At 26.9% G+C, this 25,954-nt stretch overlaps 1 pseudogene; it reads left to right on the top strand.

Annotated features, from left to right (window-relative positions):
• Window positions 1-1,805: 1,805 nt before the first annotated feature.
• LOC145844953 (ADAMTS-like protein 5) lies at window positions 1,806-21,956 on the top strand (annotated as a pseudogene).
• Window positions 21,957-25,954: the final 3,998 nt, after the last annotated feature.

The following is a 25,954-nucleotide window of genomic DNA, read 5'->3' as shown; positions in this document are numbered from 1 at the left end:
TCCGTGACTTAATAATTCATGACAACTTGTCTAGTCTCGAATAGCAGTCTAGAGAAGGATTTGAAGATGATTTGTTAAGTTGCTATTTTTCGTTTGTGCAAGAAAATATTTTAAATATTATCTATGAGCTCTGCTTCTGGCAAATATCTTAAGGATGATAAACATTACCGTTTGTAATGGCAACAGTAAAAAAATGTAAAAAAAGTTTTTTTTTTAACCTGAGACCACCCAACTTTTTAAGTCACAAGAGCCAACTTAATTCTGCCGACGAAAAAGAAAATTCCGCTCTCGGCGAACAACTCTCGATATTTGTCATCGGCTTAATTACATCAGAGTTTATTTTGTTGACCTTCTGTGCTTACACGACTTGATGTTAAGCACATATTTTCTTAAGACTTAAGTAATCATTAACTAATACATGGTGAGTTATTGTAATCGGCTGGTAGTTATGTAGACTTATGCTTGTCTTTTGAAATTCATAAATGACAGGTTTTAATTGTAATTTATCTTGATAAGTTGTACTTTTATGGTCGTTTTTAAACAATTTTATATTTTCCATAAATTTAGTTGTGTCAGTTTTGACATTTTTATTAGGATAGCTTTGCTGGTGTTTCTTTTTGTTTATTTTTTGAATAACTAAAATTTAAATTTATTTGATTTTATTGTGTATACAAAATGATAAATTTAAGGGAGTTGTGTTTATTGTTTTATTGTAAAAAGATAACACATCAATAAATAATAAAATAAAAAGGATTCTTTAATCTTTCATATTCTTATTTTTGTTCCAACATCCTTAATATTTTAGTATAATTTTTTTATAAAACAATTTTAAGTTCTAACTTTGTAATTTCAAAAACAAGTGTTTTAGAATGTCTTGGCTGTAAAACGTTCATAAAATATAAAACAACGTGTTTTGATATTTAGATAATAAAATATAGATTCTTTAACTCAAGAAACTGTAGCTGTTACAACTCAAATTGAAGTTTTCTGTTTCGCACTTGTGTTCAAAAACAAACATTTATAAATTTCATGTGTACTTGAAAAGATAAATGTAAAGGATGTAAATGTTTATTGATAAAGTTATATGTAAGTATTAAAAAAAAAGTCTACTTTAATTTTATACAAATTTGTTTAAAAACTAAATTTTGCAGGATAATTTAAAAAGGTTTCTTTATTAGTTTGTTTTGAATGTAGATTTTTATTACTTTACTTTCAGAAACCATTCGCATAAAATACACTTTTAAATCGATTTTTTTGTTTCAAAAGAACATAAAGTCTATGCCGAAAAGCTTTGTACAACAAAAAATAAAATAAGTAATTTATGTTTGTTTACCCTAAATTGCAAATGATAAGAAAAAAATCTAGTATACGTTAGCTATTTATTTATATAAAACCTAAACGTTACGTTTCAGACTTTCTAACAATGATATAACTCTAATTTTAAAATTTTTATTTAGAATAATTTTGAAATAAAATCGAAACAGCTTATTATATAATGTTTTAAGTAAATATGACAAACAAAAAACCCAAGCATAACAGTTAAGGTTCAATAAATCATAAAATATACGTTTTCTATTTCAAAGTCACGTGCTTACGTCGCCACGCATGATTGATCACAATGAGCTTCTCTATTCGGATCCGTCGACATCACTCTTTCATCTTGGCGCTAAATTCTCTACTGCTACCTCAGGTATCAACTTTGTTTTGTTTTATGCACAGGAAGCCGCACTTTAACGGCAACAACTTGCCACAAAGCGCGCGTTATTTGTCTGTTTCATATGAATTTTGTTTACATAAATTTCGACATGAACTTTGAGGTTTAATTATCACTTCTATTTTAATATCGCGCATTAAACAATAAGAATTGGTTTAATACCGTGTAATCACACATAAGATGATTTTAATAAAATATGCTTGTCTGAATTAGAAAAATTAAAACTTTCATACCTGTGGTTTAAAATAAAATGTTAATTTGTTGTTTTATTTTGAGTTTAAATTAAAACATTTCTAAATAAATATTTTAACAGAAAAATCCTAAAGTTTGTTTACTTTTTTTAAACTTAATAAAGTATAAACAAACATTTTTATTCCAGTTTAAAGTTTTTCTGAAGTCTTTATGTACACAGTCTTTACAAAAATAAAACGTTAAAGAGAAAGATACATTGTTTAACATAATAAAACATTTCGATACCAATTATTCTAGCTATCACTATAAAATTAGTTATAAAAACATTGTAGAAGCATTATGTGTAAGGTTTTACTTTAAAAAGGTAAACATTTTTAGAAGTAAACTTTTACTAAACCCTTTAACTAACCTAATACTAAATCAGTTCAATTAGCAAAGTCAAACAACCTACAAGTCAATATATTAACCAGGATTGAAATTTTCAGACTAGCAGCACCAGAAGTTCGACAGGGCAGATTGAAACGAGCGAGCAGCAATTTGGCGGGAAATATTCAAGTGGGAAGCATTTTAGCGGGAAAGTGGTCGTGAAAGAGCAGCCCATAGTGAAACTGGTCAGACCCGCAAGTTACAACGCGATACAAGCGATTCCAATACATAGGTTTACCGAGGAGATAGATGCACCTAAAAGTAAGAGTTTCAGTAATTTTTTTATTATTGTTACTAGAACAGTATAAGAACAGTCATATTTAATAACGCATACTTTTACAAATACATTTAAGTACAAGTTTTTTAATTAGAATATATTATATATACAGGCTTTTTTTTAAGATTAATATTTGAAAAAACGTTTCAAAAGTATTAGTTATTTAATCAATCATATGCGACAACAAATGTACAGTTTTATCTTCCTTAAAAGGGTTTGTTTTATCACATAGTTCTGGTAGCCTACACCACAGACAATAAATGAGTTTACAAATCAATTTAATAAAAGACCTCAGACTTGGCTAACGAATTTCAGCTATTCAAACTTTTCGGTGGTGAACTGTTTACATGTGGCATATCAAACCATAACTTTGCGGCCTGCTAATTACCTGCAGTCGTCAACTTTTAATAATTTTAACGAAATAAAATCATGTTTTTAACACCAACCAGACAGTATTTGTATACAATGCCATCTAGCCGCTGGCAAAATTCTCATGTTGTTTTTTTCTGGTGAGTGATTTCGCATTGTCTAAAGGTCAATTCAAAAATAGTGAGCTCGTGTTCGCTGACCCGTGAAGCACGTGACGTGTGCACTGGTCAGTGACAAGTAGCTTTTGAACGTCAGTGTCTGTTTTAAAGTTTCCTTTCAACTATTAAGTTAATGACTACAACACAAAAAACTATCAAAACAAAGACTTTTAAATGATTGATTTTGTATTTCGCAAAAAAAATCAAGCATTTCATGTCAATTTGTAACCTTTAAAAATTAAATTAATTTCTGTACGTAAGTCTTAATTGGGACTGCCTCTTTCAAAAAAGTTTTCATTCTTAAGCTAATGGCTATAACACGAAAAGCAATTTAATCATACAACTTCGATTTCATTTTCACCCATCAATAAGTTATTGATAGCTATAATATCAATAACAGCATTATCTATCAATAACAATAATATCTAACTATTTTTAAGTCGATTTGTAACCTTTAAAGTTAAGACTTACTTCCGTACGTAAGTTAAATAATGGTCGGTTTAAAAATTCTATTCAATTAAGTTTATATATGAACATAACACGAAAAGCAATAAATCGTTAAGCTCAAGTTTTTTAAATGATTGATTTTCTATTCAATTATTAATACGTTATCGATAACTATAAAATCAATAACAATAACATTTAACCTTATGAAGTCAATCTATAAGGTTTAAAGCTAAAACTAATTTTTTGTACGTAAGTCTCAACTTAAGCAACTATGTTTAACTATTTTGTTAATAACTTTACACTTAAAACAATAATAACCAACTCGAACTATTTAATTTTAAAAAGGTTTATTTTGAACTTTGCAATTACTATAAATACTTAAGTTTTATTACCTTAATAAGGTTATAACGTAACAAACATAATAAATAATTTATTTAGAAAATCATCATAAAAAATTGATACATTTAAAAAAAGTTTAATTGTTTTCAAACCAATTTATAACCTTAAAATTAAGATTAAGCTCAAGTTCGTAAAAACCTAATCTACTTAAAACGAATACATCACTGTGCCAAAGGTTACAAAAACACGCTTTTTTGAAAAACACTCATCAATTTATACACAACATATGTACTTGATACTTGAGCAAATTTTCTCCTTTTAGGATGTCAGGTTGATATATTATGATCCTTTGAATTATTGTCAATTATTCTTTATTATAAATTCCAACTTAAAGAGGTTAATTCTGACATTAAGTAGTAATTTCTAAAACAAAACTAGATTAACTTTTAATTTATTATTTAATAGCTTGAGTATAAATCACATAGATGAAAGTGTTTAATATTTCAAAACTCAATAAGTCTTTCAGTTTCAACCAGCGGTTCAGAAGAAGATTTAGTAATAACTTCTGCCAAAGATATTGATGAAGGTAGATTTTTGTTATTACTTTTCTTTAATTATTGTTTAAATTAAGCAGCTTTCTATTTACAATGAAAATGATGATATTTTCACTGCTAAGTTAGAGTTTTAAAGTAGAAAGTAGCACATACATTTAATCATATTAAGTAGTTTAGTTTCATTTATTTTTTATTAGTCATCAATAAGTTTTCATTATATCTTTAATATAATAAATCTTTCCAAATTTATTCTGTATTAACTAATATACTACTATAAATAAAAACTATTTTAAAAATCATTTGTGATGTTTGTGGTAATTTAATTAAGAACCGTACGAAGTTTTGCTGCCGCTAGTGTCGAACGTTCGCGCGGCATTTTCAATGTGGACAGAATGGTCGTTTTGTTCGAGGACTTGCGGAGGAGGGGTGTCGATGAGGTCACGTGAGTGTTTGGAGTGAGTTGAAAAATACTTTGAGTATTTGTAATTTTATATATTTTAATTATGTTCGTTTTTGTTGGTTTGTTTGTTTTATAGTTTTGTTTTAGATCATTATAATTTATTATACTATCACGAGAGTGTTACTGTAGCTTGAGAAATACTTATCATTTATTTTGTTTTAGTTTTGTTTAAGTTTTAATAACTTGTAAAAAATAATATATTTCAGCCCAAGCTACAAGGATGAATGTACTGAAAGCAACTTGTTTCAATACATGGTATGCAATATTGAGGTAATTTTAGTTTTTTAAATTTCTCAATAGTTTGTACAAAACTTTTAATAAACATTTGGCATAGACAATACTTTATACTTGGATCAAGCAAGTAAACTTTTTAAAAATTGTTTGTATATAGCTGTATAAAAAACTATTATTAATACAGTTTTTTCTCACTAATATTTTAGTTGTATGACAATTTCATATTCAACGAAACTACATAACTTTAAATAGGCAATAACTTAATTCAAATCTTTTGAATTTTATATTTTTAACAATTTTAGTAAATGCTTTATAACGGAGCTAGTCTTACATCCATTTCATTTTTTTACCATATTAAATAAAGTAGCGTGTCGTACAGACGTTTAACGTACGCCCCATACAAGATTTTAAAGATAAATTTGCTCATTCGTTGCACTTAATTAGTAATTACCGATAAGATGAGTACCACTTGTTGTAACAGAAATGCGCCAACTCTCAAGACGACTACAGGGCAATACAATGTTCGGAATTCAACAACACCAAAAAATTTTGGGGGAATATTCGAGTCGTTGACCTGGATCCCTTATTACAGTGTGTTTATTTATTTTGTTGTTTGTTTTATTATTTGATTTAGCACTTATACTATTATTTATCCAGTTTTATAATAAGTGAACATTTTAATTTATTTTGAGATGCTTTTGTTTGTTGGTACAAAACATTTTGTCAATGAAAATTTGGAAAAACTATAGTGTGTTGTGAATAAAATAACGCATGTTTTTACGTTCGATTTTAAATTTTTATTGGTGTAAGTTTTAATTTTTTTTTCAAATTTTTACAATACTATTGTAATTTAGATATGTAACGTAAAGTATTAAGCTTCCTCATTTTAAAACTAAGTTTTATTGGTGATTTTACTTATATAAAACTTTTATTTAGTTTGACCCATAAAAACTAAAAAACAAGCTTTATAAGCAGAATTTATTTTAGTGTAATAAAGATAGTTAAAAACAGCTTTTAAACCAGGGTTTCCCAAAGTGGGCGATATCGCCCCCCTGGGGGCGATTTTAGTATTTCGGGGGGCGATAATTAGCAAGGGGGCGAAAGGGTGGGCGATAACTAGTAAGGGGTGAAAAGGGGGCGATTTTAAAATTTCGGGTTGTCATAAAATTTTTAGTTTTTATTTTGCTATTTTACTAATTTTAGCTTGCTATTAAATATTTGACCCTGTGGTAAAACTTTAACAAAAAAGTTTAATGTGTTTATGTAAAATGTAGAGAAAAAATCAAGTACTTATGACTCCTACTTTCAAGTTAATTACATATTTTTAATTATATATCTTCTTATTTAACACTTCCATTGATCATAGACGATCGGAATTCTTTTCACTATTTTTTAACCTGACATATACGTTATTTAGGATCATAAATGGTTTGTAAAAACCTATTTTTTCTATATTAACTATCACCTCATGATATTTCCAATTGTTTTTTGAAAAGTCATTAAGTTAGACTAAGAAATAAAACTATACAGGGTTGCCAATTTCCCTAGAAAAACCTGGAATTTGACATTTTAGGCAAATTTTTTTTTCTAATCTAGGATTTTTAACAATTTCAACATATTAAGTAGTAAAGTTTCGATTTGACACAAAAAAGCTATCATATAGATAAAAGTATGGATCCCTTCGTGGCAGATCTTTTTGAAGTAAACGACTCACAGGAAACCTTCTTCGACTTACAAACTGACCTTGAACTTAAAGTATTTTTTTTTCCAAAGAACGAAATGAAAGCTTTTGGACTCAACAAAAACTAAGGCAAAAGTATCCAATCATTTGAGAGGAATTTAGATTGTTGTGTATAGTTTTTCCTTCTAGCTACGTTGTTGAAAAAGCTTTCAGTTTAGTTATCAACATCTTGAGCAAAATATCTAATCTAGATATTTGTAAAAAAGGTCACTTGAGGCTTTATTTGCCTAATTTGAATCAGACTAGAAAAACTTGAAAGCATTCATGAACCTCATCCTTCGCATTATATTAGAATTCAGTAGCAGACATTATTTCATGAAAGTTTTTATTTATTTATTTGATCTTCTAAAATACTTCTTGTTTAACCTGGTTTGTATTGTATTTAAGTAGTCTTTTTATATTAAAAATTCTTTTAAGTTATTTATTCTATTACAGGTTTGCATAATGCCTAATAAATATTTTTTACGGTAGACTTCCTCTTGAGTTCGCATTTTTTACCCAAAAAAAGTGGAAACTCATACTTTCTTAAATTTAACTTAAACAAAGTCTATTACTAACTAAGTATTGATAAAACAAAAAATACACAATACTTAATAACTTGTATAGATCTTTTTTTTATGAATGTTTGTTTTATGTTTTAGTTGAATTCATGTTTATTCATAACGTTATTGCATATAACATATTTAAATTTATCATTTTGTAAAAAAAATGGTAATAATTTTTGAGTTTAAACTTTTTTATTTTGTTCAAAGTGCGAATTGAAGAGGAAGTCTACTGTATTTATAAAATGTTTTATGTTTTAAATATGTTAATAGCTTTGTTTTGACCTGGTTAATTTGTAGTTTATAATTGTCGATTTACATTACACTAAAAGTTTTTATAACATAGTGGTTAAAGTATTTGTTTGAAAGAAATTTATTTAACATATTTTTGTTAATAATTGTTTAATCTGTATAAATAAAAAAACCTTGAGAACCATTAAAGTTTTTATTTCAAAAATTATTTTTGGTTTTAAAAGAGTATAGATTTGATGTCTCTATTTAAAATGACTTCAAATTTTTCATTTAAAAGATTATTATTATCTCAAATTTATTTTCTAACTTGACTTATTAATGTTAGAAAATCTATTTATTAAATAATTTTAAACTATTAATACAACTGTTTTTTGTTTTATCTTATTTTTTAATATATTAACAATTAGAATATGTTGTTTATTTTAATAGTTCAACACTAGCTTTCACTATTTTCTTCTGGTAAATTTTTATAGGCTTATAACTAGAGAAAAAATGAAATTAAACAGTATTAAATAAGCAATCAAAAAGACTGCTACAATTACAAAAGAAAGTTTTAACACAATTAAAAGATTTTTTTAATTGATTACTTTCTGTTCACAGAATTAACTGTAAAACATTTGATTTTTTTTTGGAATTTAAATGAAGAAAAAAATGTTAAAATTAAGGTTTAGTTTCCTAAAAGTTATTTTAAGTCAAATGCTATTTAACGCTTCTCTACTACAAAACATATAGTTTAAAAAGTTTAGAATTAAATTTTTAATTTTACAACTAACTTGCTTATAATATATCTCAGCATTGAAATTAATAATTTTACTACATTAACAGAGGCTATTGATAAACCCACTTTTCATGTGAGATAATCAACCAGTCGGTCAAACTTCCTAAAACTGGATCAGCAATAATGTTTTAATATCTATTTCATTATGTTTAAAAAAATTTGTTCATTCTTTTATAGTTTTTTAATCTCTGGTATTTAATTTTAGAATATGCCTTTTTATAAAATAATTTAAGTATTTTGTGCGGCTTAAATAAGTTACTTAGTATTCACTCTAAATGTCCGAAATTCGTTAAATGAGAGATAGTTATAATGTCAGGTTTCAGTTAAGATTTCAGATTGGTAACTTACAGTCCAGACCCAATCAAATTTCGACCCGCCAAGTAACTTAAAACTACTTGTGCAAAAAAAACAAAATTTAGTTTTTTGATGCTTATGATTTTGAAATACACTTTCAATTTGGTTTTCAGTTACTTTAGTATTTCCTAGATCACAATAATAGTAAATCATTTTATTACAATTATGCTCGAGTTTTTTTAGTTTTCTATATGATATTTTTTTAAGTTATGCAGCCAGCAATTACATTTTTTTAACGATTCGAAACAAGAAAAGATTTTTTAGTAAATATGAACTGCTGACTACAAAAGTTGTCCACTACTACCCTAAAAGTTTCATTAGTTTCAAAACAACTCATAATTAAACAGGATTGATTAATGATTACACAAGGCTTTTTAATATTTAAGTATTTTAATACACTTTACTGGGCTTATAAGAAAACAACAGTACTCTTTCTTCTCAAGCCCTGTAAACTACTTTGAACACAGCCCAAAAGTGCGTGTAAAAGAAATACCAGACTAAATTACATTTCGAACACAATTTTTTTGGCAAAAAGTTTGTACTCAAGAGAAAAACTACTTTTTAAAATCGTGGGGGGCGATTATTTTTCAAATTTCTAAAAAGGGGGCGATTTAGTAAATGAGTTTGGGAAACCCTGTTTTAAACACTAATTTTCGAATTAAAAATTGTCTAAATTATTTAATAAAAACTTGTAACAATCCTATTTTGCCAACAATTTTTTAAACTAATAAGAGTTTAATAGTTATAGAATAACAATATAAATGCTACTAGCCTTTTACAAAATTGAAAAATGACAGAAAAACTACCTTATACTAATTTATAATGAACTAACTTTTATCTTAGCAATTTTGAATTTCACTTCTATCACGAAATATTCCTATTTATAGATCTGACACATTTTCAACACAGATAATATTTTTCAAAGATTTTTTTTATCCAGGCAATAATTTAGGGAATGGTTTGTAAATATGCTGTGTTGAGTAGCACAATGAGACAGTTGTTTGTGTCAAACATTTGGCGCCTTTATATAAACTTTTACTACATATTTCATCGTAATAATGTGTGTTTTGTTGCTTGAAAAAATATCAAAGATTGAAAGTTGCCACACGAAGGCAATTAAATAGTTTGTTGTTGAATTTAACATTTCATAACCAATTTAAATGATACCAAATTATAATAAGTCGTTGTTTTATAAAATTTCTAAAGTAGCCGTATTTTTGTTTGTTTATGATCTGACTTATGTAAATAGTTTTAGTCTTTAGAACTTGTCCCCTTTTTTGAATAAGTTATCAGTTTTTCTTATTTTGATAGAGATTGTAAAGTTTAAACTTCTTTAGTTCTTGAATATTAAACTAACAACATAATCGTTAAAACATAATAATGTCTAAAATGATTACTATTTCGATATAATTTTTTAATAAAATATATGATGTTTTGTTTATATGATACAATATTTGCTAAACTCTTTTTAATAATAAACTAAAATTTTTAAATCAAACAGGCAGTAAAGTTCAGGAACCATGCATGTTGAACTGCTTGGCGGTCAACTCAACATTTTACAAAACATTCGGGTCGGCCAGGGACGGGACCAGATGTTCTACAGACAAATACGATATGTGCATTAGTGGTACTTGTATGGTTAGTTTGTTTATTATAATTAAAATATGTGCATTAGTGGTACTTGTATGCTTTGTTTTAACAAAATTTGTAGAATATTGTGAAAATTACATAAACTATATATTTGTATTTAAAAGCTTGTCAATAAAAGTTGCTTTTTAAAAATACATACTTTTAAATGTATTAAAAAATTTCTTTTGATAAAAATCGGAAAAGCTATATTTTTAAACATTCGTAATTATAAAGTGTATTACTGTAAAGCTTGTATTTCGTATAAAAACAAATATTAATAATTTTTTTAATATTTGTGTCAAATTAACGCAATGGTGTTATAAATCACATGTAAGTGTGGTTATATTGTTATATTATTTTTTAATAAACAATTATGCACAGCACATCAAAAGAAAAAACATTGTGAGAACTATCACATTTGTTTGTTTAATTTCGACGAAATGTTACTGTTGTGTGATTGTCTCTGTTAATATAAATTGGACTTATAAACAAGTCAGAATAAATTAGAAAAACAGATTTCAGAATAAAACGTTTTTTTTTTGTTTTAAATATATTTTTCTACACTGTAAAGTAAACTCGATACATATAGTTGTGTACAAGTTAAAACCTTTTTGATCCATTGTTCCATATATTTCTAGTAATGTAATTCATCGCCTAAAAACAAACTTTCATGGTGGTTATTAAACTATAAGATTCAAACTTCATTCAAACTTTATGATTTGTTTCACGAACAAAAATAAATGAGTATTTTATGTAAACAGATTAAGGAAGAAGCGACTTAAATTTTTTAATGACAACAAATATTTTAAAATTCATACTTTCTTGAAAAAAACAATCAAAACTATATAAAATTAAAAAAACAGCTCTAATTCAACATAAATAAAGTTAGACAGTTTTTAATTTTCGACTTATATCAGTTTAATGTAATCTTAAACTTTGAGTAGTACAAGTTTTAAATAGTGCAAAGTTTAAGTGACATGGTAGTAAAATTTCACGATCAACATTCAGCGCTCAAAAGCATTGTTTGTCTCGCCGACGTTGATCGAGCACACATCAAGTACTTACAGAATAACTTGAATAAAAAATAGCTTGAGAAAAGATAGCCTTAAAGTGAAAACTCACTTGAGTTTATGGAAGATTATAATCTGGGTGTTTTCTACTCTCCTGTCAAATTACCAATATCGATAACAAATCGTCTTTATTAATGTATTACAGTTGAACATATAATAAATTTTAAATTTTTTAAGAATTTTTATTTAATATTGAAGATTATAAATTTTTTTTTGTTATCTAAATTTATATTTTAACATTTTTATATAACAAAATAAAGTTTTATACTAGTTTTAAAACAATCGAGTATAGGATAAAAAGTATAATCAAATCATCAGATTAGGGTTTGGTTAATAATTGAATAAATAAAATTCTTGTGGTTTGTAATGAAGTTAAGCTTAGCTACATAATAACAATAATCTTTAAAGTATATTGCTAAGTGTATATTACAAGATTAAACATACTTTTTGACTGAAATAAAGCCATGTTGAAAATATCAAAATTTCTTATTATTTGATTAAATATAAAAGCAATATATTGTTTTATAACATATCTGTTTGGGAAGTGTAATTTTTACAGGGCTCATAAAAATTGAAAAAAACTCAAAGCAGGTTTTAGTTTTGATAATAGAAACTGAACTTTTACTAATTCTAAGAGATTTATTTTCGGTTCAAACTAACTTGTGGTGAACTCTTACCTCGATTTGGCATCAATCTCTGCTTAATTGTCTGTTTCTTGGCTGCTTTGTTGGTTGGTTTATAAGTTGTTTTTCTTGCAAATAAATCTTTATAATTAGCAATTTTGTGCTGGCAATATGTTCTGCTTTTTATCTTTGCAGCTTAGTTAGCAGACACCCTTTGAACTTGAAATTATTTATATATAAAAGAAATTTTTGTTAAATTTATGCGTAGTTATTATGACTAACATAAATCATAATATAATTTTCTATAAAGTGTCTTGGTCATAAAATACTTTACATATACTAAAAATGCTCATAACATGAAAGTGTTAGGCTTAAAATTCGTTACAAATATATTTTTTATTTTAATGTATCAATAAAACTCAGTAAAATGGACAAAAATAAGATCTTCCTAGTATTTTAAAAACATTATAATAATTACAGAATTATACTGACTTAAGTCTTTAGATGCACAACTTAGAAATATATTTATTGTTCATAAATTCATGTAAACACATTTTTAAGTACAAAAATATTTTTTTTTTTTTAATTAGTAATTTTTTTTAACGTTATCATAAAACAACGTAATTAATGTTTTCTCAAATGACATAAAAGCAAGTTCTGCACAATTCTAATAATGTAAATTTCACCGTATTTAATTACCAAATTAAGTTTCCGTGCAACGAAAATTTTGCATTTAATTAACTTCATGTATGACTGTAATTTAAAAAAACTTGTAAGCAAAGTAATATTTTATTGAATTCTGCATGTTCGTATTTATCAAAACAAATTGGATATTTAAGCACAAGTCAAACTGGTGCATATAAAGTGACAAAGATCGAATATAACGTCACAAGAGTGTTTCTCGTTGTATCGATGGCGGGTTGCTAAGCAATCAGTTTCTCGTTGCTAAGCAACAACTTCCGGTTGTTTTCGCTCCCCCTTCACTTTTTCGTGATATTGAAACAGGTGCACTTCGTGGGAATATTTTGTGGCGAAATAAATTGCTCGTTTTGCGCGTATTTTTACTATTTATTATATTTAAGGAAAAAGTATCTGGACAGCTACTAATATTAATTGAGTATTTTTATAATAAATTTGTTTTTTAAATACCATAAAGAATATTTGGCTGAATAGACCAAAATAAAATAGACATTTAATTTTTTCAGCATACAGATTGAAAGTTTGTTTTTTTCTTGTTTTTTATAGATATAAATCATTTTAACTTGTGTTTAATTTAACAAACTTATATAAGAAAGTGGGGTGCGACCGGATGCTGGGGTCGACGAGAGTTGAGGACAAATGCGGAGTTTGCGGAGGAGACAACTCCACTTGCAGGAGAGTACAAATGATCATCAAACAAAGAAAAGATTACAGTTAGTTTTAAATTAAGTTAATTACATGCTGAACTTGAAAAATTTTAAATCGAATTTTAAATACTTTTTATAAGTTGAAGTTAATACTTGGTGCAAGAATTTCGTTTGATACTTTGATTAATTGTATTTTCTTTCGACAAAAGGCGATTTAATATAACTTGAAAAAGTCTTTAAAAAAGTTTAGTTTGTTTTAAAACGCTTACTCTAGTTAAAAAACTTTTCAAATAAACTACTGACTTTAGTTAGCTTAAAATTTGTATTTTTTTTGGATGCTTATGACTTAAAAAACTTTAAGCATGTGCCTTTTTATTTGCGTTTTATTACTTTGTGTTGATAAAAACTTGCTATAGTAGTTTGTTAAATGATGTTCTAATTACAACAACTTTCATTTTGACTTTTAACAATATCAAAAAATAAGCTGAGTTTAGTTGAAAATATTTTAATTTATTATTTTTTAACGCAGTAAAAGGACTCTACAACGAATTACACATGATTCCCAAAGGAGCGACAAACATAAAAGTGGTCGAATCTTCTAAAAACTTGCTTGGTAAGCACCTTCAATAACCGTTTAAATACATCTTATATCAACTTTGTTGCTTTTTTCTATTTATCAATTTTCATATGTTGAAACTAAAACTGGTTAACATGTTGAAAATTAACTTCAAGTTCAAGTATGATTTAGTTAAAAGGAACGTCAGCTAATATTAAGGATGGGTAAAAGCAAAAAATATTTTTAAAATTAAATCAGCTGAAATTATTAAGGCTTGGTTGTAACTAAAACCTCTTGTAAATGGGTGCAACTCATTCCTATGTTTATTAAACTATTTAGAAAAAAAAATCCAACGTATAAATTAATAGCCACTAAAGATCAAAAAAGGTATTTTTTTAATCTCTGTATGTTGAAACGTAACACTAATCCTCTATTTACAGGGGTAATACCCTTTAGTAATCCAATTTAGTCGGTTTTCTGCTGAAATCAGGGCTTGCGACAATCGCTTTACGACTGGCAAATGCTTTTTGTCTAGAAATTTATGTCTTTAAAGTGGTTGAACACTTTTACAAGTTATATTAAAATAAATTCTAGCTAACAAATTATGTTTCATTCTCTTTATTTAATAAAACCCCTTTTTTTATATACGAAAAATTGTTAATATTCGAAATTGAAATTTGTAAAACTAAAGTCTGGAAAATTTTGCATTTTTACAATGCAGTTTTTATGTTAAAGGTTAATATTTTTTATTGGTTTAGCTTTACTCATGATGTCAATGGGAATATTAAAAAAGTTGATTGTTCATTAGAATTTTTTTTAAAGGTTGTATAGAACTTTTTAACTTGTATTATAAATAACTTTCATTTCATAAAAATGAACTCTACAATGTTACTGTTTTTGTAACAGTTATAATGTTATAAAAATTGGTCACACTTGAAGTTAAAAAGTCCAATCCTATAGTATGTTTCTTAAAGTTAAGGCAAAACTAAAACCTTAAAAGGGTTTACATGGTTCATTTGAAAACAGCTTTAACTTTATGTACCATTTATACACTAAATCAAATTTTCTTAAAACTTTTAATTTAAATTTGTTCTAAAACTGTTATAAATTCTTGTTATCAAAACAAAAGGCGAGGGGAGAAAAAAAAAAAAATTAAATGTTTCAATAAAAACCTTCAACAACTTTCACACAACCGAAACACTAACACAAACTTTTAAATATATTTTAAAAAGTAATGTTTAATATATTTTTTAAAGTCTATTTCTCATACGCAGCGCTGATGGAGGCGAGGGGCGAATACGTGAACTACGTCATCAACGGAAACTGGCTGATCAACTATCCGGGGGAAATACCCGCGGGTGGAACTCAAGTGAGGTACGACAGGAGGGAAAATAACGAGACGTTAGTGATCGGGGGAAGAACCGAAACCGATTTGTACATCATGGTGAATTTTATTAAATATTTTATAAAATCTTCTAGAAAATTTACATTTGTTTTAACTTTTTACTCGTTATACGTTTCGTTGGTACATTGCAAAAAACAATTTATAGAATTATAATACCAAATTTTTTAAATTTTTTAAAAATTTTTATACATCATACTTCAACTTTTTTCACACTAAACTGTATTTCATACTGAGAATAAAAATTAAAAAAAAACTCGCTTTTTGTTTATAAAGGGTGTAGACACTATTTTAGCAACTATTTATTTTTCAGGAAGCTTTTTGTATAACTAAAAGTTTTTCTTAAATTAACTCGAGAGCAAATTAGTGAGTTTATTTGGGTTCGTTTGGTATTCCTAAAAGGTATCGCTAATACTTTTTTTTCATAAGTTACAAAATTTAAAAAAGCTGTCAGGTAAATAATTAAACAGTTACAAATTATTTAGTATCTTTGTATTTTATTAGAAGCCTAAACTTTATAAAACTGTAACTGTTGAAACTTTTTCAAAGTGTCAAACGAAAAAAAATACTATTTTTATTTTTTGCAGATGCTGTATTTAGGTTAAGAGCCTCACGTGGAAATAGAATATTATCTTGGAAACAACCAACTTGACAGCCAGAATCGCGAGTATAGTAGAAAAAGATTTCAAATTATTCCTAACAAAGGTTAGATAGTTTACATGTTTTTTTTAAAGTTTTAATGTTGTTTCAGTAGTTAAAATAGTTAATTAGATGGTTAAACTAAGTTTACGAACATTAAAAACTAAATCTATTACAGAGCAAGCTATAAAACTTTTTGACAGACAATTTAAAAAAATTGAACCAGTAGAAATTTACTAGTAGGATACTTGAAACGTAGAAATTAACTAAAGTGTTTGTGATATTTGTAGTATAAATATAAATTTCAATATATATTTCAACAAACAGAAAATATAAAGACGATGCCGTACATTGACCCTTACCAACCAAAAACAACAACAATCAGCTAACCTACAACCACTCAGCTACAACCAACAACACCAGTAACAACTAGTTCGCCAAGTATTCATGTAGTTCACATACCTACACAGACTCCTAAAATAAGCAAGGTTACTTTTGTTTAAATATTGTTTATAACATATATATTTGTTTATTTTTGTGTTTAAGTGTGACATTGAGTGTTCTTATCTTAGGTTTAAGAAGATAAAAACAAATTTTATATTTTTAACATAACAATTTTCTATTATGGTAAGAATTCAGTTGTGGTTGAAGATATGTAAAAGTTTGTAAAATTGTTGTTTTATAACAGCATAATTATGAATATAATTGTTTCTATTTTTTGTAAAAGTTCGTTTTATATATTATTTATTGTAGCTTAAAAAGTTTACACACTTAGATGACATATCAATGAAAATTTATTTATAAAGTTTTTAATAAGTTAAAGAATTTATAGCACATGAAAGAAAATTTTTTAGAGAAAATTACCAAAAATTACAAAGATAAAAGCATTCCAGTCGGCATTATAAATTTTTAAAATGGCTTATATACGTGTTATTACAATTAAGTTGTTGAGAGAGGGGTCAAATTAACTTATTTGTCTTTCATTACAGGTTGCCCACCACCAAAGTAACAAGAACAAGCCGGAATATTGTCGTCCGTGCAAGAAAACAGTGGGTAGAAAGAAACACTTTTGCAACAGCGATTTCGGTAAGTTGCTTGGAATTTTTCTTGTCAGTTTATACATTGTTGGATAAAATAAATACTTATGCCGCTGGATTTATAAAACTTTGCAAAATATTGTTACTAATATAGATCACCACTTTATCGTTATAAAAAAATTCAAAATCAACTCCGCAGATAGATAAACTAAACATGATCTTGAGTAATTAACTTTTTTATGAATTACACAATACAGTGTGTCAAAAGTATATGAGTTTTTAAGATTTATTTCTGTGTCAAATTCTTACGGTAACATAACTTATAACGATTATGGTGAGCAAACAAAATTTGAAAAATAACTTGAATATTTTAATCGCCTGTAAGTCGAGCTGTTCGTAGCAGTCTGGGCATTATTAGTTTTAAAAGTTAATAAAGAGATATACATATCACACTAATCTCCCTAATGTTGACCTACCAATAGATTAACGTCATTTTTTATTTGACGATAAAATATCGCCGTAACAAGTTGTTCAATTTTCTATGAGTCTCACAACATGTTTAAGTGGCTATTTTTTGATAAATTTGCGCGATTTTTGAAAATTATTCTAAAAACTTATTAGGTGTTAAGTATTTTTTTGTTTGCTTAACTCGAGTATTTTCTTACTTACTTTTTACAGTTAGTAATGAAACTAACTAACTCGAGTTTAGTAGTTTTAGAATTTATAAACACGTTTGATGTAATGAATCTTACAAAAAAATGTTGATGAATACTGAAAACTAGTTTTATAAATTTCGTAAAAGCTATTTGAAAATAAGAAAAATCATAGCTTGTAGCTGTTTTTGGTTTAATATTTGCTCAAGTTTTAGTTATCACTAATCAACACGTTTGCCAGTTTGTTATCAACAATAGTTTAATAGAAATACTTTCAAAATGTTCCTTTGTTGTTAGTTATGGCGTGGCAACACTTAGTTATTTGGTTTTCAACAGAAAACATTTTCCAGTAAGTTTTAACGTATTAAAATATAAAAGCAATTTAAATGTATAAGTTTAATTCATAAACGACACAAAGTAAACTTACGAACATTAATTAGTATTTGAGAAAACAAAGTGAACATATAACTGTTTTTTACACAATTAATAACGTTTTAGCTAGTTTTTTGCATAAATTGTGTATTTTATTATATTTAATATCTAAATAAAAATATTTGTAGTACCTAGTCTGTTAAAATTTTCAATTAATCGTGATTCCTTAGCTAAAATTACGTTAATTTTTGTTTTGTTTTTACGAACTTGAACATAATGAAAAGTATTTATTTTTTAAACACTCTTTCTCATTTGTATTATATTAATTTGTAGACAATTTTTTCAGAAGTTAAAATTTACTATTTAAAAAAGATAGTTAACGACAAAACTTTAATACTAGACTTTACACTTGTTTTGAAATCAAAATTTTTTAAGTCGAAGACAATAGCTTCATTTGCATGGTAAATATAATACAGTGTTATGTTGAAATAATTAGTATATTTCTAAAATAACAATTTTTTTATTTTTTTACAAAAATTCAAAGCTTGTAACGGATGAAAATTAACTAAACTATCTTATTGCAAATAAATAAAACTCCTTAAAATTGTCTTTTACTTTATATAACTAAACAAATAATTTGACTAAACCCTTTAGTTGAATAGTAAGTCCATAAACTTATTATTCTACCCATTTCTTATTTACTAAGATTGTAGTGATGTATACTGCATACTTATTTGTATCAAAAGATTTTTTCTCCTTAACATTTAACAAAAGCAGGTTTAGCGTATGCTTACCTATGACAAGGGCTTTATCCTATTTCAGCAAGCTTATTGGGTTTTAAACAAACTAAAGCTAAACAAACAAGCTCAATACGCCTTTAGTTTGTCAAAATGCTTTAGTATTTTTTTGTATTTTGCAATACTTTAATGCATATTTAAACACAAAAGTAAAGTTAAAACTGCAATGTGGAGCTCATACATTTCAAAAACTTTGTTCGTTATTCTTACTTTGTTTTCTAATTTTATACAAAATAAGCTTGTAAAAATTTTATAGAATAGTTAAACTAAATTGTTTGCTATTTAGTCACGGTGTAATCAGTAATTTAAATTTTTATTAAAAACTTAAAGTAAAACATTAAATTATTGCCGGGTTTATTATTTTTTTTTTTGAAAAAATTAAACTCTAACTTACTTAACACTTCTTTAAAATATTCTAGAAAAAGTTTCAAGTTAAAGGCCACCGTGCAGATTTACTTTTTTTATTGTTTTCTCGTGTTGCTTTGTGCAAATTATATGGTATAATTCGCGCAAATAGTTTGTGAACCGAAAAATAATTCGGTATTAGACCATAAATAAACGCTTAATTTTTTATTCCGAGCTAGTGTTTGTTGTAACAACACTTAAGTTTCGTTTTTTATAAAAATTTAAAGATTCTTTCAAGATCTACTAACTTGACCGCTTTTGGTTTCTTTCTACTTTTCCAACATAAATTAAAGTTGAATCGTAAATTTTTTTGAAAAAAAAGTAAAATTAAAAATATAAAACAGGTATTCGTTAATAAGAAATTAAAACAGATGTAACAGAAAATTTATTTATTTATTTTTTATTTAACACTAAAATGTGCAAACTGAATTAAGCTAAAAATAATTATCAATTTTTAAAAACAAACTTGTGCAAAATTACAAACTAAACTTAACAATTTTTAAATTAATTTGATCGATTTTTTTTTAAACATATGCAGTATAATATTATATGTAACTCAGTTTAATATTGCTCATAAGAATATTTTTTTACTCGTATTTAAAGCATAAGTTAAATAGTTAAGTATGTAGCAATTAAACTAATTAGTTTAGTATGCATTGATTGATTAGTGATAAGTGAACTTTTTAAGCCTTATGACAAAACTTTAAAACTTAAAAGTTTATATTTATAGACTTAAAAATTTTAAGTTACTAACGTACATTATTTTATACTGACTGAATATTTTTCTAACTTTCAAATATGCATCAAATTATTAGTCATCCACAACCCATCTAAACTGTGATCACACTTATAAATAAAATTCTTAGAATATTTTTGTTTTACTTTTAAAACTTACCAAAGACAAGGGAAATTTTTATTGTTGTTTGTATTTTTTCTATTAATATTCTATTAAAAATCTCTTGTTAAAACGCTTTTTACTTAATTTTAATTTTATATTTATTGTGGTATTTTAAACATGGTTTATAGCTTCGAAGTGAACTTGGCCTATGAAAAGTTTGAAACACGTGTAAAGTAAATACATTTGTAGTTTTTTATTTCATATAAGTTTTATCTAAACCAGTGGTTACCAAAGTAAGAAAACGATTAAGGAGTTGATAACCCCTTTAGGTAACAAAAAATTTTGTTTGATACATTGGTCATGCATCAACAAATATTGATTCAAAGAGAATAACTCCTTTTGTAATTCTGTAGCCAGGATTGGCTTTATTTATTTTCCAGCAAAATTTGATAATATTTAGACAAGTGAAAAATTATAACACTGACCACAACAATGTATCGCCAACAACAATTGCCCCCTTTATTTGTAAAAACTGGTCTAAAATTTGTCTAACTTTCCTGTAAATCAATAATACTGACAGTGGCTGCAGGAAAACAATTGAGGTTGTTATGCATAACCGACTTCTAACACAAAAAAAGGTTTCCTAAAGTAAGAGGGCAATATCGCCTCATTACTTTCTGAATGTCGATCTAAACCAGGGTTTCCCAAACCTTTTTTCAAATGGCCCCTTTAACAACATTAAAAAGAAATATGGCCTTCTTCAAAAAGATTACTCGAAAAACTACCATTAAAAGCACCGATAAACTTTTTTTTTCATTATCAACAACTCCAGAATATCTAGATATCTAGTTAAGTTTCAAGTTATGACCTTATGGTCCCCCTGTGGCTCCTTTACTGCTCGTGGCCTCCCCATTAACCCTTTGCTGCTCATGGCCCCCTGAGTATCTGTCATAGTCCCCAAGGGAGCAACTTGGTCCACTTTGGGAAACCCTGATCTAAACCCTATATTACTCTTTTTTTTTCTGCAGTGATCTACTAATATATCCCCTTACTTTAGAAACTACTAGTTTTAGTGATATTTTTACCACTATTGTTTATTATAAACCTCCAGCTAAAAAACCTTAAAAAACTATTCAAATGTCACACAGTGATCCATGTAAAACCATTTTTGTACTTTATCTTTTGTGCAAAATGAATGGTGATTTCGGCCCCTACTTTGGGAATTACTGGTTTTAAGTGATTTTATTTTTATTGTAAACTACCTGCAAAAATAATCAAAAATAAACTAGTATTCCAAAAAGAATTATATAACATTGTTGTGAATTACCAGTCTAAAAACTAACTAAATTTTTTTCTACAGTGATCCACGTGAAGATCTTGTCGAAGTCGAGGCTTGAAGGAGGCAGGCGACGTCACGACGTCTTCATCAAAAAAGTCTACAAATCCTCACTGATGACCCTCATGCGCAGGGAGTACATCTGGGTCTACTCCCCGTGCTGCCCCAGGTTGCGACGCGGCAGGGAGTACCTGGTCATTGGCAGGAAGAGAAAGATAAGGTTCGGATTCCAGAGGGGCTAGTGGGTGGGAGGAGGCCACGATGACCCACCAGGGATTTCCCCGGGGGTGCAGTACCAGACGAGGTTGGTGGTGGACTACATGGACTACTGGCGGACGTGGAGGACCAGGTTCGACTCGACGATGGACCAGTATTCAGACCAAAAGTGCGAAAAGTACCGGATTGAAAAGCCCTAAACGCTCCAGAGGGACCCAGAAAGAAACCCGAAAAACAAGCGGTCTAGGAGACCCTGATTTTTGTTGATTATTATTTTTAGCAGTGTTGTTTCGTTTAATATTTAGAACTGTTCAGAGTTTGGAAGAATGGAAGATATTTGTGATTATTGCAGTAAATGTCCGGAGAATTTAAATGATATATAAGAAGAATAATGCGATTCTTGTAAGTATATGTTGTTTTATTACTTTTTAAAGCGTTTTCTAAATAAACGCTGAGTGTTCGATCAAAGAATACAATTTACTAGCTTAAAAAAATAAGAAATTAGTTTTTCATGACAAATTTAAAAGAAAAAGCTAATTTAAATATATTTTTCTAAATTAAAATTTTTTAAAGTACTTTTTTTCTATTTTTATGCTTGTTTTAGACTGTACATAAACTTGTATATCACTTATTTAAGTACTTTTGAATCATCTATTTGTTTAACCAATTTAAAACCTAAAAAAGTACATGTGATTACTTTAAAAACGAGCTCAAAATTTATTCAATTTATAATACAGATTCTGAATCAGTGAGTTGTAAGATGTGTTCTGAATGTCGAGTTTGTACAATGATGAGATGTGAAGAAGTAAATAAACTTTTCAATATATTTAACAAGCAAATACGCTCACTTTAAATAACTCCGGTATAACAGTTTTGTGATACTAGTACGGTTTTAAACTTATATATTGATAGTTTTAACTTTTTTTTCAAATAAAAGTTAAAACAAAGATAAAGAAATTGCTTTAGTTAGTTTTGTCTTTTGGTTTTTATCACCTCGCTGTTCTATAGCTTCTTTGGTTTTAGAGTACTTTTAAACTGAAAATAGTTTAAAACTTGGGACTTAAAACAAAAAATATTAAAGTACGTTGTTCTAATTATAATAAAATTAGTTTGGTTTTTTTAAGTTTTAACTTACATGTTTTTTATTTGTTTTGCAAAATAAATTACTTTTGGTTGAAGAAAAAGTGTATGTAGTAGCATACTTATTAAGAAAATAACCATTTTTTTAATCTTTAAATTTGTAAAACTTTATAGTGTGATTCAATCATATGTTTTAAACCATTCAAACAATAACTAAAATCGATTTGTTTTTGTTTCTACTAAACTATTATTTAAAGATTGTCACTGTTTTGAATTTTAGTTAAAAGTTTGACATGTTTTTTTACTTCAAAAAAATGAAAAGGCTAAAGTGCAATACTCTAATCGTTATATCTGGTTTTAAAAATTAGTTGTAGTGAAACTGTTTTTCAAAAGTAAAGAAAAGTTCTAAAACAAAATAATAGAATAAACAACTGTGGCTCAGTTTTACATTTTAACTTATTTATCCTATGAAAATTTACGCTAAAAAAGATTTTTTGATTGTTTTTGTCTTAAATCTTCCGTTATTTTACAGGTACGTTGATATTTAAGATTAAAATAAAACTTTCAATTACTTGTTATTAAGTCTTTTAAACTGATAACTGGTCTCGTTAGTATTTTTTATGCTTAAGTTTTTTGTTTATTGCGAACTATTCTTGTCTAATAAGTTAGAACTGCTCATTTATTTCATATGACTTATACAATTTGTCTAGCCTGGTAAAATATCTTTTATGCATAATATACAGTAAAATTAAGTTATGTAATAAATCTATAACGACACTTGTGTTCAAGTTTATTAACAAAATAATAATTACATACTATAGCTGAAAGTAGTGCGGAAGTTTTTTTTAAATAATCTAAAGTAGTATAATAACTTAAAAACTAATTATTAAACCAGTTGTAATCAAACTGCCAAGGAAATATAAACGGTCTGCGATACTGTTGTTGGCTAAAAACATATTTTTAAGTAGCAAAAACGTACAAGTTTAATATACGTAAATTAGCAATTATTATTTTATTGTTACAGCATATGACTATTCAAAATAATTGCAGCCTGCGGAAAACTTTTTGTACAAAAATTAGCGACTGTAAAACGCCGCTGGCTGTATAACTTGTAAAAGTTTTATAATATTGTATTTATTTAGCTCTAATAAGTTGATGAATTAGGGTTCTGTTTTATTTTTAGTTTTTTTTTTTTTTTTCTCTCGTGCAAAAATGTAACTCATGCAAAATTGACCCTTGGTGCAAAATCGTCTTCGTGCTATTTTTTTTCCCTTGTAATGATATAAACATTTCATTTTATAATTTCAAAGCGTGTGAATAAATATGGAATTAAAAAAAATAAAAACCAATAACAAGCTTTCTAAAAACAGTTTTCTAAATTTCCTTAAACAACATTGTTTATTCAAAGGAGATAATTTTATTCCGATGCGTACATATCGGCGTTTGTCTTTCAAATACGCGTTAGTTGTGTTATGTACTGAAAGACGTTTTAACAAGTTAAGCTAAACTTCTAGTTTCGAACATTAAGTATATAAAATCGCGAACACAATCGTCAAAGCTGTTAGTATAGAACTTTATAATTGCTAGTATTTATTATACAATTTGTTTGTGTAGTGATTTAAACAGTTTTTTTTAGGCTTGTTGTTATTGATATTAATAAAAAGTAGTTGACATTGATCAAAGTGTGTATTATTTATAACTTAGGAATACGTTTTATAACTTTATTACTGTAAGCTACTCGTAAGTAAAGCAGCCAGTTTAGTAAGTTACTGGAGACCACGTAATTAAGACAGAAACATAACCAATATTAAGATATATAATTTGCGGTTAAACATTCGTGCAATTTTATACCCTCGTGCAAGTTTGGCTTCGTGCAAATTTGGTTTCGTGCAATTTTGTTCGCGTGCAATTTAGTCCCCTCGTGCAGTTTTGTTTTAAATTAATCTTAACTATCTGTTTAATAAATCATTGCAAGACACCTTTTGCTATTACAAGCATATAAGTTAAATTTTTGTTAAATGTTTGATAGTAAAACCATCAGGAAAGAATTTTTTTAAAAGTAAGTTTTAATTGTCAAAATGTTCATTTCATTAATACCAAAAATAAACAGCTTTGTTATATAAAAACAACAAATTTTTATTTTACTTATAAAGAAAAGTTGTTGAAGAGATTTTATGTTTAAATATTAATTATGTTGTTAAAAGTTAGAATCTACTTACAAACTAATTCACTTTTTGAACACAATTTTAGTTTTGGCATAAAACATAGATATTTACTATTTTAATGCAGAGTCTTTTAAATAGCAATTTACCGGATCAACAAATTAGTGTCATTTTTATGTGTTGTTTAAATGTAATATCACTGTTTTTTTATTATTACAAAAGTTCAGTTTATGTCACCGAAACCAGGTGATAAAATACAACAGTAATAAATTTTACTTTTAATTTGTTTATTAAATGCAGGAAAGTAACAAAAAGAAGTTAAAATGGGAAAAATAATGATAATGTTTTTGTATTATGTATGTATAAGTTTATGTTTTTGTCAATTACCCTATAAGCATAAATATTTGAAAAAAAATGTCTACATTACATTTTTAGGGTGTTTTATGACATCGCTTAATGCAACAGTTTGTGCTTTAATAATTCTAAATGTAAAATTCTAAGTTATTGTATGTCCTCGACAAGATGTTAGAAGGTATTCATGGTGTGCGACTCGATAACCGAGAGGTTTTTTCGTGCACCAGGTCTTAGGACCAAACATTTTGAGAGTCTTTAATTGTCGCCCAGTAAACAGTACCTATTAATAATATGTACATTAATAACAGTTGCTAACTTTTTTTAACGCATCGTTACGTTATATGTTAATTACAGTTTTGAAAAGTAATAGTGCTATGAGTTTTTATGCTTGATGGTTTACTAGTGTAATTTCAACAAACTTACAACAAAGTGATCGTTTTTATTCGTAGTTTGTTAAAAGTTGCTAACTTCGATCTTGAAAAACATTTGTGCTTATAAGTTTAAAAAATTTTTTTTTTTCGTAAATACTAATTACGTATTTAGTAAATTTCTTCATATGAAAACTAGGTTGTTTGTAAGAAAATTAATCTTTTAATCCCAAT

This window comes from Thalia democratica, chromosome 9 (assembly GCF_965202585.1).
Source record: "Thalia democratica chromosome 9, ktThaDemo2.hap1.1, whole genome shotgun sequence".
Classification (NCBI taxonomy): domain Eukaryota; kingdom Metazoa; phylum Chordata; class Thaliacea; order Salpida; family Salpidae; genus Thalia; species Thalia democratica.
Note: the sequence above shows the minus strand (reverse complement) of the source record. Positions and strands in the feature narration are given on the sequence as shown.